This window comes from Halichoerus grypus, chromosome 10 (genome assembly GCF_964656455.1).
Source record: "Halichoerus grypus chromosome 10, mHalGry1.hap1.1, whole genome shotgun sequence".
Classification (NCBI taxonomy): domain Eukaryota; kingdom Metazoa; phylum Chordata; class Mammalia; order Carnivora; family Phocidae; genus Halichoerus; species Halichoerus grypus.
Genome location: NC_135721.1, coordinates 71,111,741 through 71,123,043, shown reverse-complemented (window position 1 = coordinate 71,123,043; position 11,303 = coordinate 71,111,741).

The following is an 11,303-nucleotide window of genomic DNA, read 5'->3' as shown; positions in this document are numbered from 1 at the left end:
ACCTGAGAACCTGCAAGCACAGGAACAAACATCATGGTTCTGCTTAGGTTATCACACTCTTGAATCACCGGCCCTTCTGCTCTGCCGGAGCGGGAAGAGCCAAGATTCAGGTGAGAAATGAGGAGAGAAGAAGGAAATGCAGGTCTGTTTGGGTTCTTGGCTTTAGGTCTCCCGTACCCCATGCAGAAGTGGTTCCTCATACGGTCTACTTTCCCAAAACCTGGGTTTTGAGACCAAAGCCTCACTTACAACATATTTATTGTCTACATAAACAATGCATTGCATTACTTACTGAAGATATAATGGACAAGAAAGACCTGGTCCTTGCTCTACAGAACTTAGTGTGATAGGAGAGATGGACATTTTTCAAATACTCCCCGAAATACAAAATTACATTGGGAAAAAGTACAGCAAAAGATAGCTACTGGGGACTCTAGGAGGATCAGACCTGTCTGGTAGGGTCAGTAGAGGTTTCTTTGAGGAAACAGTGATCATGCTGATGTCTGAAGGATGAGTAGGTATTGATTAGACAAAACGAAGGGGACAGAACATTTCAGACTGGAGGGGTGGGCAAAGCATGGTCAAAGCCCTACAGGGGTAGGGAGGGGCAAGGGGGAGCACAGCGTGCTGGAGGAGCAGAGGGAAGAATAGGACTAGAGCAGCAAGGGCCCCAGGGAGGCTGGACAGGGAGCAGGGACCACACCATGAGGGCCTTGGTGGTGTTAGGAATTAGGGTTTTGTCCTTAGAACAACAGGAAGCCACTGGAATGGGAATGGGGTAATCGGATTTGGGTTTTGGAAGATTCCTCTGAGTGTTGTGTAAAGAATGAGTTGGAGGGGGACCTGAGTGGAGGTAGGAAGGGGTGGCTCGTTGGGACCAGGATGCAGATGTTGCTGGGTACCCTAATTAAATGCATCTTCATCTCACACCATTCATTCCCATGCACCTTCATCCTTCCTCTGTTCCTCCTTGGTGGTTTCACCCCTACCTGGGTGCTTATTTTAGTGTATTGTTGTTGTCTCTTTCATTAGCATGAGCACTTCACCATGGCAGTCTCCTTCACTCCTCTCCCTTCCTCAGCCCCCCAGTGTTTTCAGCCTGATGACTGATGCATAGTAGCTTCTCAAATAAATGTTTGTAGACCTGAAGAGTATCTTCCTCCAGTTTTCACTCCAAGGTGAGGGAGAGGCCGTACTCCCTGCCTCCACCTCTTCATGTCCCACTCATTCCCACCTACTCGGTATTCTGCCCCCAACACTCCACTGAAACTTCTCTTGCTAAGATCACCACAGCCTCCTGGGGGCCAAACACAATGGACAATTTTAGTTCTTGCCTTAGCTTGACCTCTGCCTATCAGTTTCTTTTAACTGTTCCATAGCTCGACTGTCCTCTGCTAGTTTAACCCTCCCATTGTTTCTTCTCAATATTCCTTAAGGGCTCTAGTTCCTCCAAATATCAGTGTTCCCAGAGATCCACTGTCAGCTTTCTTTTCTTGTCTTCCTGGCTGATTAATTCATATGTACTTACAATTCCAATTATGACCTTAGATTCTGAGGACTCTAGTATCTATCCATGTACCTATTCCAAAACTTTCTTCTTAGCCCCAGACATGTGCTTTCAAATATACTAGATATCTGTGCCTACTTGTATAATGAGCACCTCAGACTCAGATATGGACTCATTTTCTCCTTGGTATCTACCACCAAACCTGCTCCCTCCCCTTCACTCCTTGCCTTTGTAAATAGGACAACCATTTACCCCATTACCAAGTCCCCAAGTCCCCAGAGTAGAATCATCCTAAATTGCTCCTCTTTCTTTTTTTTTTTTTAATCTCCTACATCCTATTGGTTCTACCTCCCAAGCCCCTCACGGGTTTACACTTTCTTCTCCAGGACCTCCTCTCTGCCAACATCAGTTCAGGCCTCTGTTTGCTCTCTCCTCTGATATGGTCTCTCTCGTCTCAGTCCTCTGCCCCTCCAATCTGTCTTCTGTATCACTAGCAAAGGAATTTCTCCCCATCTCTGACCACATCGCTCCCTGGATTACTCATCACTTGGATAAAATCCAAACTCCCCAGTCATCTGGCTCTTACCTTCAGCCCCATCCCCACCATCTCCCTGGATGCCCCTTGTGATCTAGCTCTATGCAACTACTTTTGGCTTCCCGAACTTGTCACACAGCTTCCCCATCTTTCAGCCTCTGTGTCAACTGTCCCCTCTGTTCCAAATGCCCTTCCCCACTTGCTGGCCTGACAAATTCCTGTTTGCCTCCTGGACCGTTCGAGCAGCGCCTTCTCTGTAAAGCCATCTCTGCTCTCCTAGCACCCTGACATTTCTATACCACACCCCTTATCTTTCCTGTAGTCCGCTCAACCTGCCCGAGTCCTGAGCTGTGAATTCCCTGAGCAGATTGACCCTGTCTTGTCCCTCTGAAGATCCCCAGTGCCCAGCACTGCAGATAATCCAGTAGACAGTGATTAGAAAGACAGGTGACTAAGTAAAAAGAAACCCTCTTTAGTCAAGAAGTTCACTATTGGGTAAATAAAGCTAATGTATAAATAAAAAGGGGAAAAGAATGTAGAGCTATATACAAGTGAATGGAAATTAATAAAATGCCATTAGACTAAGACTAGAACTTACTGATGAGACAAGTATCATGATTCTATTGGAAAGGGATGGATACTTCATTAAATGATATTGGGAAAATGGGTTATTTTTTAATGTATTACTTTAAATCCTGACCTCATGCCATGCCCCAAGATTAAGTCCATATGAATTAAAGAATTACTGCAAATATAATATCATTTTTAAGAACTAGGAGAAAAATTTATCAAATAGTTATGTGCTTTCTGGATGAGAAATCTGTTTCTAAGCATAACGGTCATGGAAGAAAAAACCTTAAAAAGGCTGATAGATGTGACCATATGAAAATAGAAATCTTCTGTAAATCCAAAAAATAAGAATATGAGTCAAACAACAAGCTGGGAAAAACACTTGTCAATAAATATGACAAAGTATTGTCACATAGCTGCTTATAAAAATTGATTTTAAAAACCATTAAGATTTTGGGGCGCCTTGGTGGCTCAGTTGGTTAAACGTCTGCCTTCCACTCAGGTCATGATCCCAGGGTCCTGGGATAGAACCCTGCAGGGTGGAGGGGGCCTTCTCAGCAGGGAGCCTGCTTCTCCCTCTGCCTCTGCCCCTCCCCCCGCTTGTGCTCTCGCTCGCTCTTGATCTATCTCATATAAATAAATGAAATCTTTAAAAAATAAATAAAAACCATTGAGATTTTAATAGAAAGTAAGCAAAGGACACCTACACATAATTTAAAGGAAAGAAAGTGTCATGATTAATAAAAAATTAACATCATTAATTATCAAGGATATACAAATTATAACAATGGTCAGATAGTTTTGTTTTTTGTTTTTGTTTTTGTTTTTTTGCCTATCACGCTGACAAAGATTTACAAGATGATAATAGTCAATGGAAACAAGGGTCCAAGGAGCCACACACTCATGCTGAGCAGGGGGGAGCTTAAACAGAATCACTTTCAGAAGAGCAAAGCACAAATAAGGAACAAAAGGCTAAAAATGCATCCGACTGAGCCACCCAGGTTTTGGTTTTCTTCTTTACGCTTCTAGATATTCTTCCAAACTGGTACAATTTTTACAATTACAAATCAGTTTTAGGGTTTTTTGACACATGTAGGTTTGAGGGGAACCTGAAGTCCATGTGGAGACGAGGTCCATCCAGTAAAGCTGACTGCCCTGCAGGGGTTTGAGGTGATGCCTTCCCCTGCCCTGGAGATTCATAAGTTACCAGCCTCAGAAAACCATGGCTTCTGGGGCGCCTGGGTGGCTCAGTCCGTGAAGCATCTGCCTTTGGCTTGGGTCATGATCTGAGGGTCCTGGGAGCCCTCTTCTTCATCTGCCTCTGCCCTCGCGCCTGCTCACACTCTCTTGCTCACTCACTCACTCTCTCTCTAAAAAAAAAAAAAACAACTTTCAAAAAAGAAAGAAAACTGTGCTTCTACCAACCAGACATGGATTTTGGGTAGAGCTAGCTTTGGGGGGGAAGTGGTATTTCTCTACCTACTGCCTCTACTCTTGGGAAACTACCTGACTATCCTCCGTGTATTTATAAAATGGAGGCAATAAGGCTAATACCCATTTCAAAGAATGAAGGTCCCTGTAAAGATGAGCACCCAGTTACAAGCTCCTTTTAGAATCAATTAGAAGTTATTAAGTGCCAGAGTTTATCTGAAACACAAACATTTCTCTCCATTTTCATGACTAAGACAAACACTTTAGGGCTGACAACAGCATTCGATGAGTTAATGCATATATGCTAGTTATGATTTCACAAATTATTGAAATGTTATCGCTTACGGTCCAAATTGTTACCATTTGTTAGAACTGGACTTGCATGAGAAATTAAAATATAATAATAACATGCTTAATTTTTAACCAAAGTGTTCTCTTAGCTAAATGCTTTCTTGTTGGTCTGCCATAAATATGTTCAAATAATAATCATTTTCCTTGGTGTTCAGGAGATCAATATTCAGACATAACTTTGGAGCCTAAAGAAAAGCAATTAACATTCCCTGAAAGATTCTTCTGGAGATTAGTTTATGGACTCCCCAGACCCCAGTCTCATGATGGATTTGGGCACCATGACTTATCTTTCTTCTGGAAAGCTCAGTGCTGTACTCTAGTTTTATTGTCTGTTGTTAATATGTAAAAAATAAACGTATTTTTTAACTTCACATGTTTCTGATCTCTCTCAACTGGGCTGGAGGTTCTTGAGAACAGAGCCTATGTCTTTTACTTCTTGGATACAAATAATGCTTAGCATAGAGTTGCATAGCTTAAATTAAGTAACTTATTAAGTAAACAAGTCACAAATTAATCCCCAGCCAGCCCTGTGCTTCAGAGGGGTGATCTGACAGGTAGCAAAGGACCCTACTGCCTCAAACACCTCCCTCAAAACCAACTTCTGTGCCTCTTTTGGATGAAACATTGTCTCCAAGAAAACTGTATTAAAATGGAAATATCTAACCTGGGAGGTTTCCATCACTAGTACATTGTCTTTATCATTTCCTAGCAGGGAGCTTGGGCCTAGGATTGAGTCTGGGGAAAGGGCCAGAGAACCTAGGGTCCCGTTTGGGGGTGTGAATTAGGTGGAGCCGCACAAGGGCATCAGTCACAGATGAGGGAGGGAGCATAGAGCTGGAGTCCACTGGGCTGGGTCTCTGTGGGGTGGGGCAGGGAATACCTAACTGGGTTAGAGTTTATCTCCACACAACCAGAACTGATCTGTAGTAGAGAGCCTTCAATGAGAACCAAAGTGGGGCAACAGAGGAGAAAGAATTTCTGGGGGATCAGAGGGTTTTATTAACTCAAGTTTCTGACTGGAATTGCCCTCAAAAATGATGAGAGGAGGGGCACCTGGGTGGCACAGTCGGTTGAGCCTCTGATTCTTGGTTTCAGCTTAGGTCCTGATCTCAGGGTTGGGAGATAGAGCCGCACATCAGGCTCTGGGCTCAGAGTAGAGTCTGCTTGGGTTTCTCTCTCCCGTTCCCTCTGCCTCTCTCTCTCTTGAAAATAAATAAATCTTTTTTAAAAATAATGGGGGCGTGCCCTGGGTGGCTCAGTCAGTTAAGCATCTGCCTTTGGCTCAGGTCATGATCTTGAGGTCCTGGGATGGAGCCTCTTGTCGGGCTCCCTGCTCAGCGGGTAGTCTGCTTCTCCCTCTCCCTCTGATCCTCCTCCTCACTTGTGCTCTCTCTCTCTGTCTCAAATAAATAAATAAAATCTTTAAAAAAAAATAGTGGGAGGATGGGTCAATATAGTATGGCTCTTGACCCACAACCAACACAGCTTCTGAATTCTGAGCAATCTGGATGCAAACATACCTACATCCACGCACAACATACCTATGCTTCAGTGCTTCATTGGATATAAATCCAGGATATTTTTTCTATGAATCGTTTGCTAGGAGTCAGAAGTCAGCATCATCCCAAAGTGAGTGGGGAGTCATGGATACCAGGCAGGGTCCCCTCTCCGCTACCAACCCCCAGTAGGAAGCAGACAGGGAAGGTTCCTATGGTTACAAGGCCTTGGCTGCTTTATTGCTTTCATTCTTCTGGGTGTTTTTACAAGAAGTAAGCAAAGTACAAATATTTTATAGCCCTTTGGCTAGAAAGTATGATATCCCATCTCAAAGAATGAAGGCCCCTATAAAGGTGAGCACCTAACTACAAGCTTCTTTGGGAATCAATCAGAAATTATTAAGTACCAGAGCTTATCTTATATACAAATAAATATTTCTCTAGGTTTATGACTGCTAAGACATAACCCTGAGGGCTGATAGCACTGAAACTGTATGGGGAAAGCATATGGGTTTCGGAGCTGTACAGCTTCGGGTCAGGCCCTAGCGCCGCCATTCTCGGATCGATCATTCAGCCCATCTTGGGCATTCCCTTACTGTGCCTAACCAGTCCTCTCATTTGTAAAATGGAAATAAGAAAAACAGTCTCCGTGAAGATTAAATAAGATAATGTGAAAAAAGCACATTGGGAGTGCTTACCAAATATTCGTTTTCCCTTCTCTTCCTTTCTTAATTGGTCAGCTGAATGAACTACCTGGTGAGGAAGATCTCTGATCAGTAGCCAAATAAGGCTCTGAAAACCCTCGAGGGTAAGAAGAGTCTAAAAAATAAGCTGCAAAAAAGAAACTAATCTGTTTCATAAACATTTTTAATAATTTAAAGAGAGAGCAGCTAGACCAATCCTGATTCTATTAATCCTGGGCACTGAGTTCTCTGTGTGGGTATCTGTCTCACCCCTGAAGCTAGACACTCCTCAAGGGAATGCATGAGGACCTTGAACCCTAAGAGCCCTGTCTTGTTGAACCTGAATCTCCACAGAACTAGTGTGGAGCCTCCCAGTTTGATTGTTGATTAAAACGGAATCATTTTATCTCCCCTCCCTGCCAGTTGGTTCTGAAATACGATTCTCCTTAGGTAATTTTGGGGCCCCTTGAGTCTTACTTATAGGCCAGCTTTCACATTTTTGCCCCCATTTTATGCCCAATAACATGCATCAAATAAATTTACCTGTGCTTTTCAACAGATGATTTCTATAGGAGTGAGCCAGCTTGGGTGATGTACAAACCAAGCTATGCCTGTGTTCTCCTATACTCCTATAATTTCACTGCTTAGCCGCTGCCATCCAAAGGGGCCACTGCTTTCCCCTACAAAGCCTTTTGCACCCAAGGATAGAAGCAAAATGTGATGTCCTCCATGTCAAGATGGCTTACTAACCCACTGGTCTGAGATATTCTATGAGTTATTGTAGCATTTAGACCCACATCCTATTTTTTTTCTGGGCTTTTTTTTTTTTTTTTTAAGATTTTATTTATTTATTTGACACAGAGAGAGAGAGAGTATAAGCAGGGGGAGCGGCAGGGAGAGGGAGAAGCAGGCTCCTGCTGAGCAGAGAGCTGGACGTGGGGCTTGATCCCAGGACCCTGGGATCATGACCTGAGCGGAAGGCAGACGCTTAATGACTGAGCCACCCAGGTGCCCCCTGGCTATCTTTTTGACATAATAAATCCTGCATGGAAGTGGAAATGTGGTAATTACTTTATTGGTTCATAGTCTTCTCTACAGATTTCTGGAAGTTTCCTTTTTTTTTCTTTTTAACAAAGAGGGAACCAAATAAGATATGACATATCCTCCTTCCTCCTCTACCCACATTCCTTTATGTCCTTCTTCTTTCACATTCTTCTACCAATTCATGGCCATAATTCTCCCTCTAATGCACCCAGTCCTCAATGACTGCTGATCCTTAGCACTGCGCCTGGGGACAGCCTAGAATCTCCCAGGAACATTATCAAACGGGGTACATTCTGAGTCAGTATTGTACACAGTGATGTATGTTATAAGAGGTTCATCTGGGCCATGACACTTGATAACCCACTCACCTGAATAGCAGTGCCAGTGAAATTAAGTTTATGATACTTACCTCATTCTTATCACACACCTTGATTTTCTAGGACATCTCAGGAGGCCCTATGAGGACAGATAATTCCAGAAAGGAAAGCCATGTAAGTGTGTATTTTTCCTTTGTTGTTTCTTTCTCGTGCCTTGCAAGCTGCCAGTGTGTTCCTTCTCAACTAGCAATGTGAGAACCCGGGTGACAGTCCTGTTGGACCCTGTCCAGTTACTGGGACAGGGAACTTCCTCAGAATCATGTATGTACACCTGGTTGCTTTGGAGATGTCATTAAACTTGAACGCTGTCTGAAATAAGCTCTCAGGCTCATCAGGGCTGTTGCATACACTGTATATGACCATCATAAAGATCCCACCCCTCTCTGATTCTGATAAGGCAAGGGTAAAGGTCCATCTCTGTTTGCCACACTCTAGTTCCTTCTGTCTAGGCCACAATACAATTTCTGAAACCAGCCAGCTCTAAGAACACTGTTGGTGTTGAATGGTTAAGTCATCCACAAAGTAAATGCGCGGTACTTATTAATGATCATGACTCAATCATTCAGGTGGTTAGTAAGCTAAGACTGGTCACCCCACAGCCCCTACTTCACTGTATCCTCCCCGAGAGAGCACCTCCACCCCTCCCTCCAAGATTGCCACCACCTGCCGTGATACTCTGCAGGGCAGGGCAGTCATCATGAAGTTACTCGACCTTTGTATTAACATTCAAACTCTGCACCTCAGGCTGATTTCCCATCTCCCTCCAACAGCCTGTCAGGCTAGTCAGACCATGCCTTATATCCCATTTACCTCGGTCACTGCCAGAAGAGCAAGACTTTTAGGTCACCCGACGTCACATTGGCCATTCATCCCGGGACCACTGAGCTCCTCACCTAATCTTATCCAGTCCCCCTGTGCCCTCCCCACACTCTCCCATGGCACTCTTACTGACTCCTGCTCTGTCACCATCAAACACCCTGGTAGCCTCCTCTTCCTTGAATATCCCTTCCGCCTCCAGACAGTGAATGAACCTGGCTCCCCCCACACGTGGAAGCTGCTTTTACTTTTCCCCTCACCTCCCAGGCACCTCAGGGCCAGGGGGTGTCCTAGGTGTTCTGCTTGTCATGTCCAAACTATTTCTTTACTCCCGTCCTTCTAAACATCCAGCTCCTTCAAATCCCCTGCTGTCACCCCTTGTCCTTTCAGCTCCTCGCTTATGAGCCCTGTTGTCGTCGTTCTTCTCTTTTGTCTGACAGACACTTCTGTCCCCTCTCGTCCTTACTTCCGAACCCTGCTTAGGTGCCATGGCCCGGCATTGTCATCCTACTTCTGCAAACACCTTCCACACTCATCTGGTCTTTCTCTTATTTGTCCTGTTGGCCTGGAATATCCCATTCTGTTGACCCCAACTCCCTGGCTCTCAGAGCTTGTACCTGAGCAACTGGTTATTGCTAGAGGAAGTCGCACAATGTAGCTGATGGATTTCACTTTGTTTTTTTGTTTTTTTTTTAAAGATTTTATTTATTTATTTGACAGAGAGAGACACAGCGAGAGAGGGAACACAAGCAGGGGGAGTGGGAGAGGGAGAAGCAGGCTTCCCGCGGAGCAGGGAGCCTGACCTGGGGCTGGATCCCGGGATTCTAGGATCATGACCTGAGCCGAAAGCAGACACTTAACTGACTGAGCCACCCAGCCCGGAGGGATTTCACTTTGAATTGTGACCTAAAACCTCAGAGGAACACTCACACTGCCTGGCAAATACTATCACGTTTTCCAGGAAAGTTCACTGTCCCACTCTAAAATGACACTCTCAAGGGCACTTGAATGGCTCAGTCTGAAGAGCTTGTGACTCTTAATGTCGAGTTCATGGGTTCAAGCCCCACATTGGGTGTAGATTAGTAAAATAAGTAAATAAATTTGTCAGAGATTTTGCTTTAAAAGTTTTTTAATCATCTTTGTTTAAGTTTTATTTATTTAAGTAATCTCTATACCCAAAATGGGGCTCGAACTCACAACCCCAAGATCAAGAGTCACTTGCTCCTCCAACTGAGCAAATGGGGCACCCCTAAAAAAAGTTTTTTAAATAAAAAAATAAAATGAAGAGGGTGCCTGGGTGGCACAGTAGGTTAAGTAACTGCCTTCAGCTCAGGTTGTGATCCCAGGGTCCTGGGTTCGAGCCCTGCTTTGGGCAGGGAGCCTGCTTCTCCCTCTGCCTCTGCCTCTCCCCCACACTTGTGCACTCCCCCCCTCTCTCTCTCAAATAAGTAAAATCTTAAAAAAAAGAAAAGAAGATATCACACAAACCCCAACTGATGGACATTCCACAAAACTGTACTATACTCAAGAGTACTGACTAGTAGATTTTTTTTTTATGATTTTATTTATTTATTTTTAGAGAGAGAGAGAGCAGGTGAAAGGACAGAAAGAGAATCTTGAGCAGGCTCTGCATTGAGAGCAGGGCTGGACGCAGGGCTCAATCTCATGACCCTGGGATCATGACCTGAGCCGACCAAAAGTCGGATGCTTAACTGACTGAGCCACCCAGGTGCCCCTGACTAGTAGTACTTTTTATTTTTTTTAATTTTTTTTTTTTAAAGATTTTATTTATTTTTTGACAGAGAGAGACAGCAAGAGAGGGAACACAAGCAGGGGGAGTGGGAGAGGGAGAAGCAGGCTTCCCGCCTAACAGGGAGTCCGACGTGAGGCTTGATCCCAGGACCCTGGAATCATGACCTGAGCCGAAGGCAGACGTTTAATGACTGAACCACCCAGGTGCCCCACAGTAGTACTTTTTAAAAGTGTCAAGGTCATGAGAGAAAAGGAAAGACAGAAATGGTCACATATTGAAGGAGACTAATGACGTATGATGATTAAATGCAATATGAGATCTTAGATCAGAAACTGGAACAGTAAAAGATCATTAGTGGAAAACCTGGGAAATCCTGAATAAAGTCTATAGCTTAGCTAATAATATTGTACCAATGTTTAGTTCTTATGGGCCTATAAAGTGTTAACACTAGGGGAAACTGGGTACAGGGCACTGAGGACTCTGTGCTACATCTTCAACTCTTCTGTAAATCTAAAATTATGTCAAAATAAAAACATAAACTAATAATTTTCCCATCTCATCTTCATACCCTTCTTTCAGCCAGTGACCTCACCTCATACATCCGTGATCAAATAGAAGAGTGGGAATGGAACTTTCATTCTCCCACCACCACATTAGCTGGTGTACCTGCATCTGCCTCCATCCTTCTGGAAGAAGGCAGACGCTTAACTCACTGAGCCACCCAGGCGCCCCTTACTGAT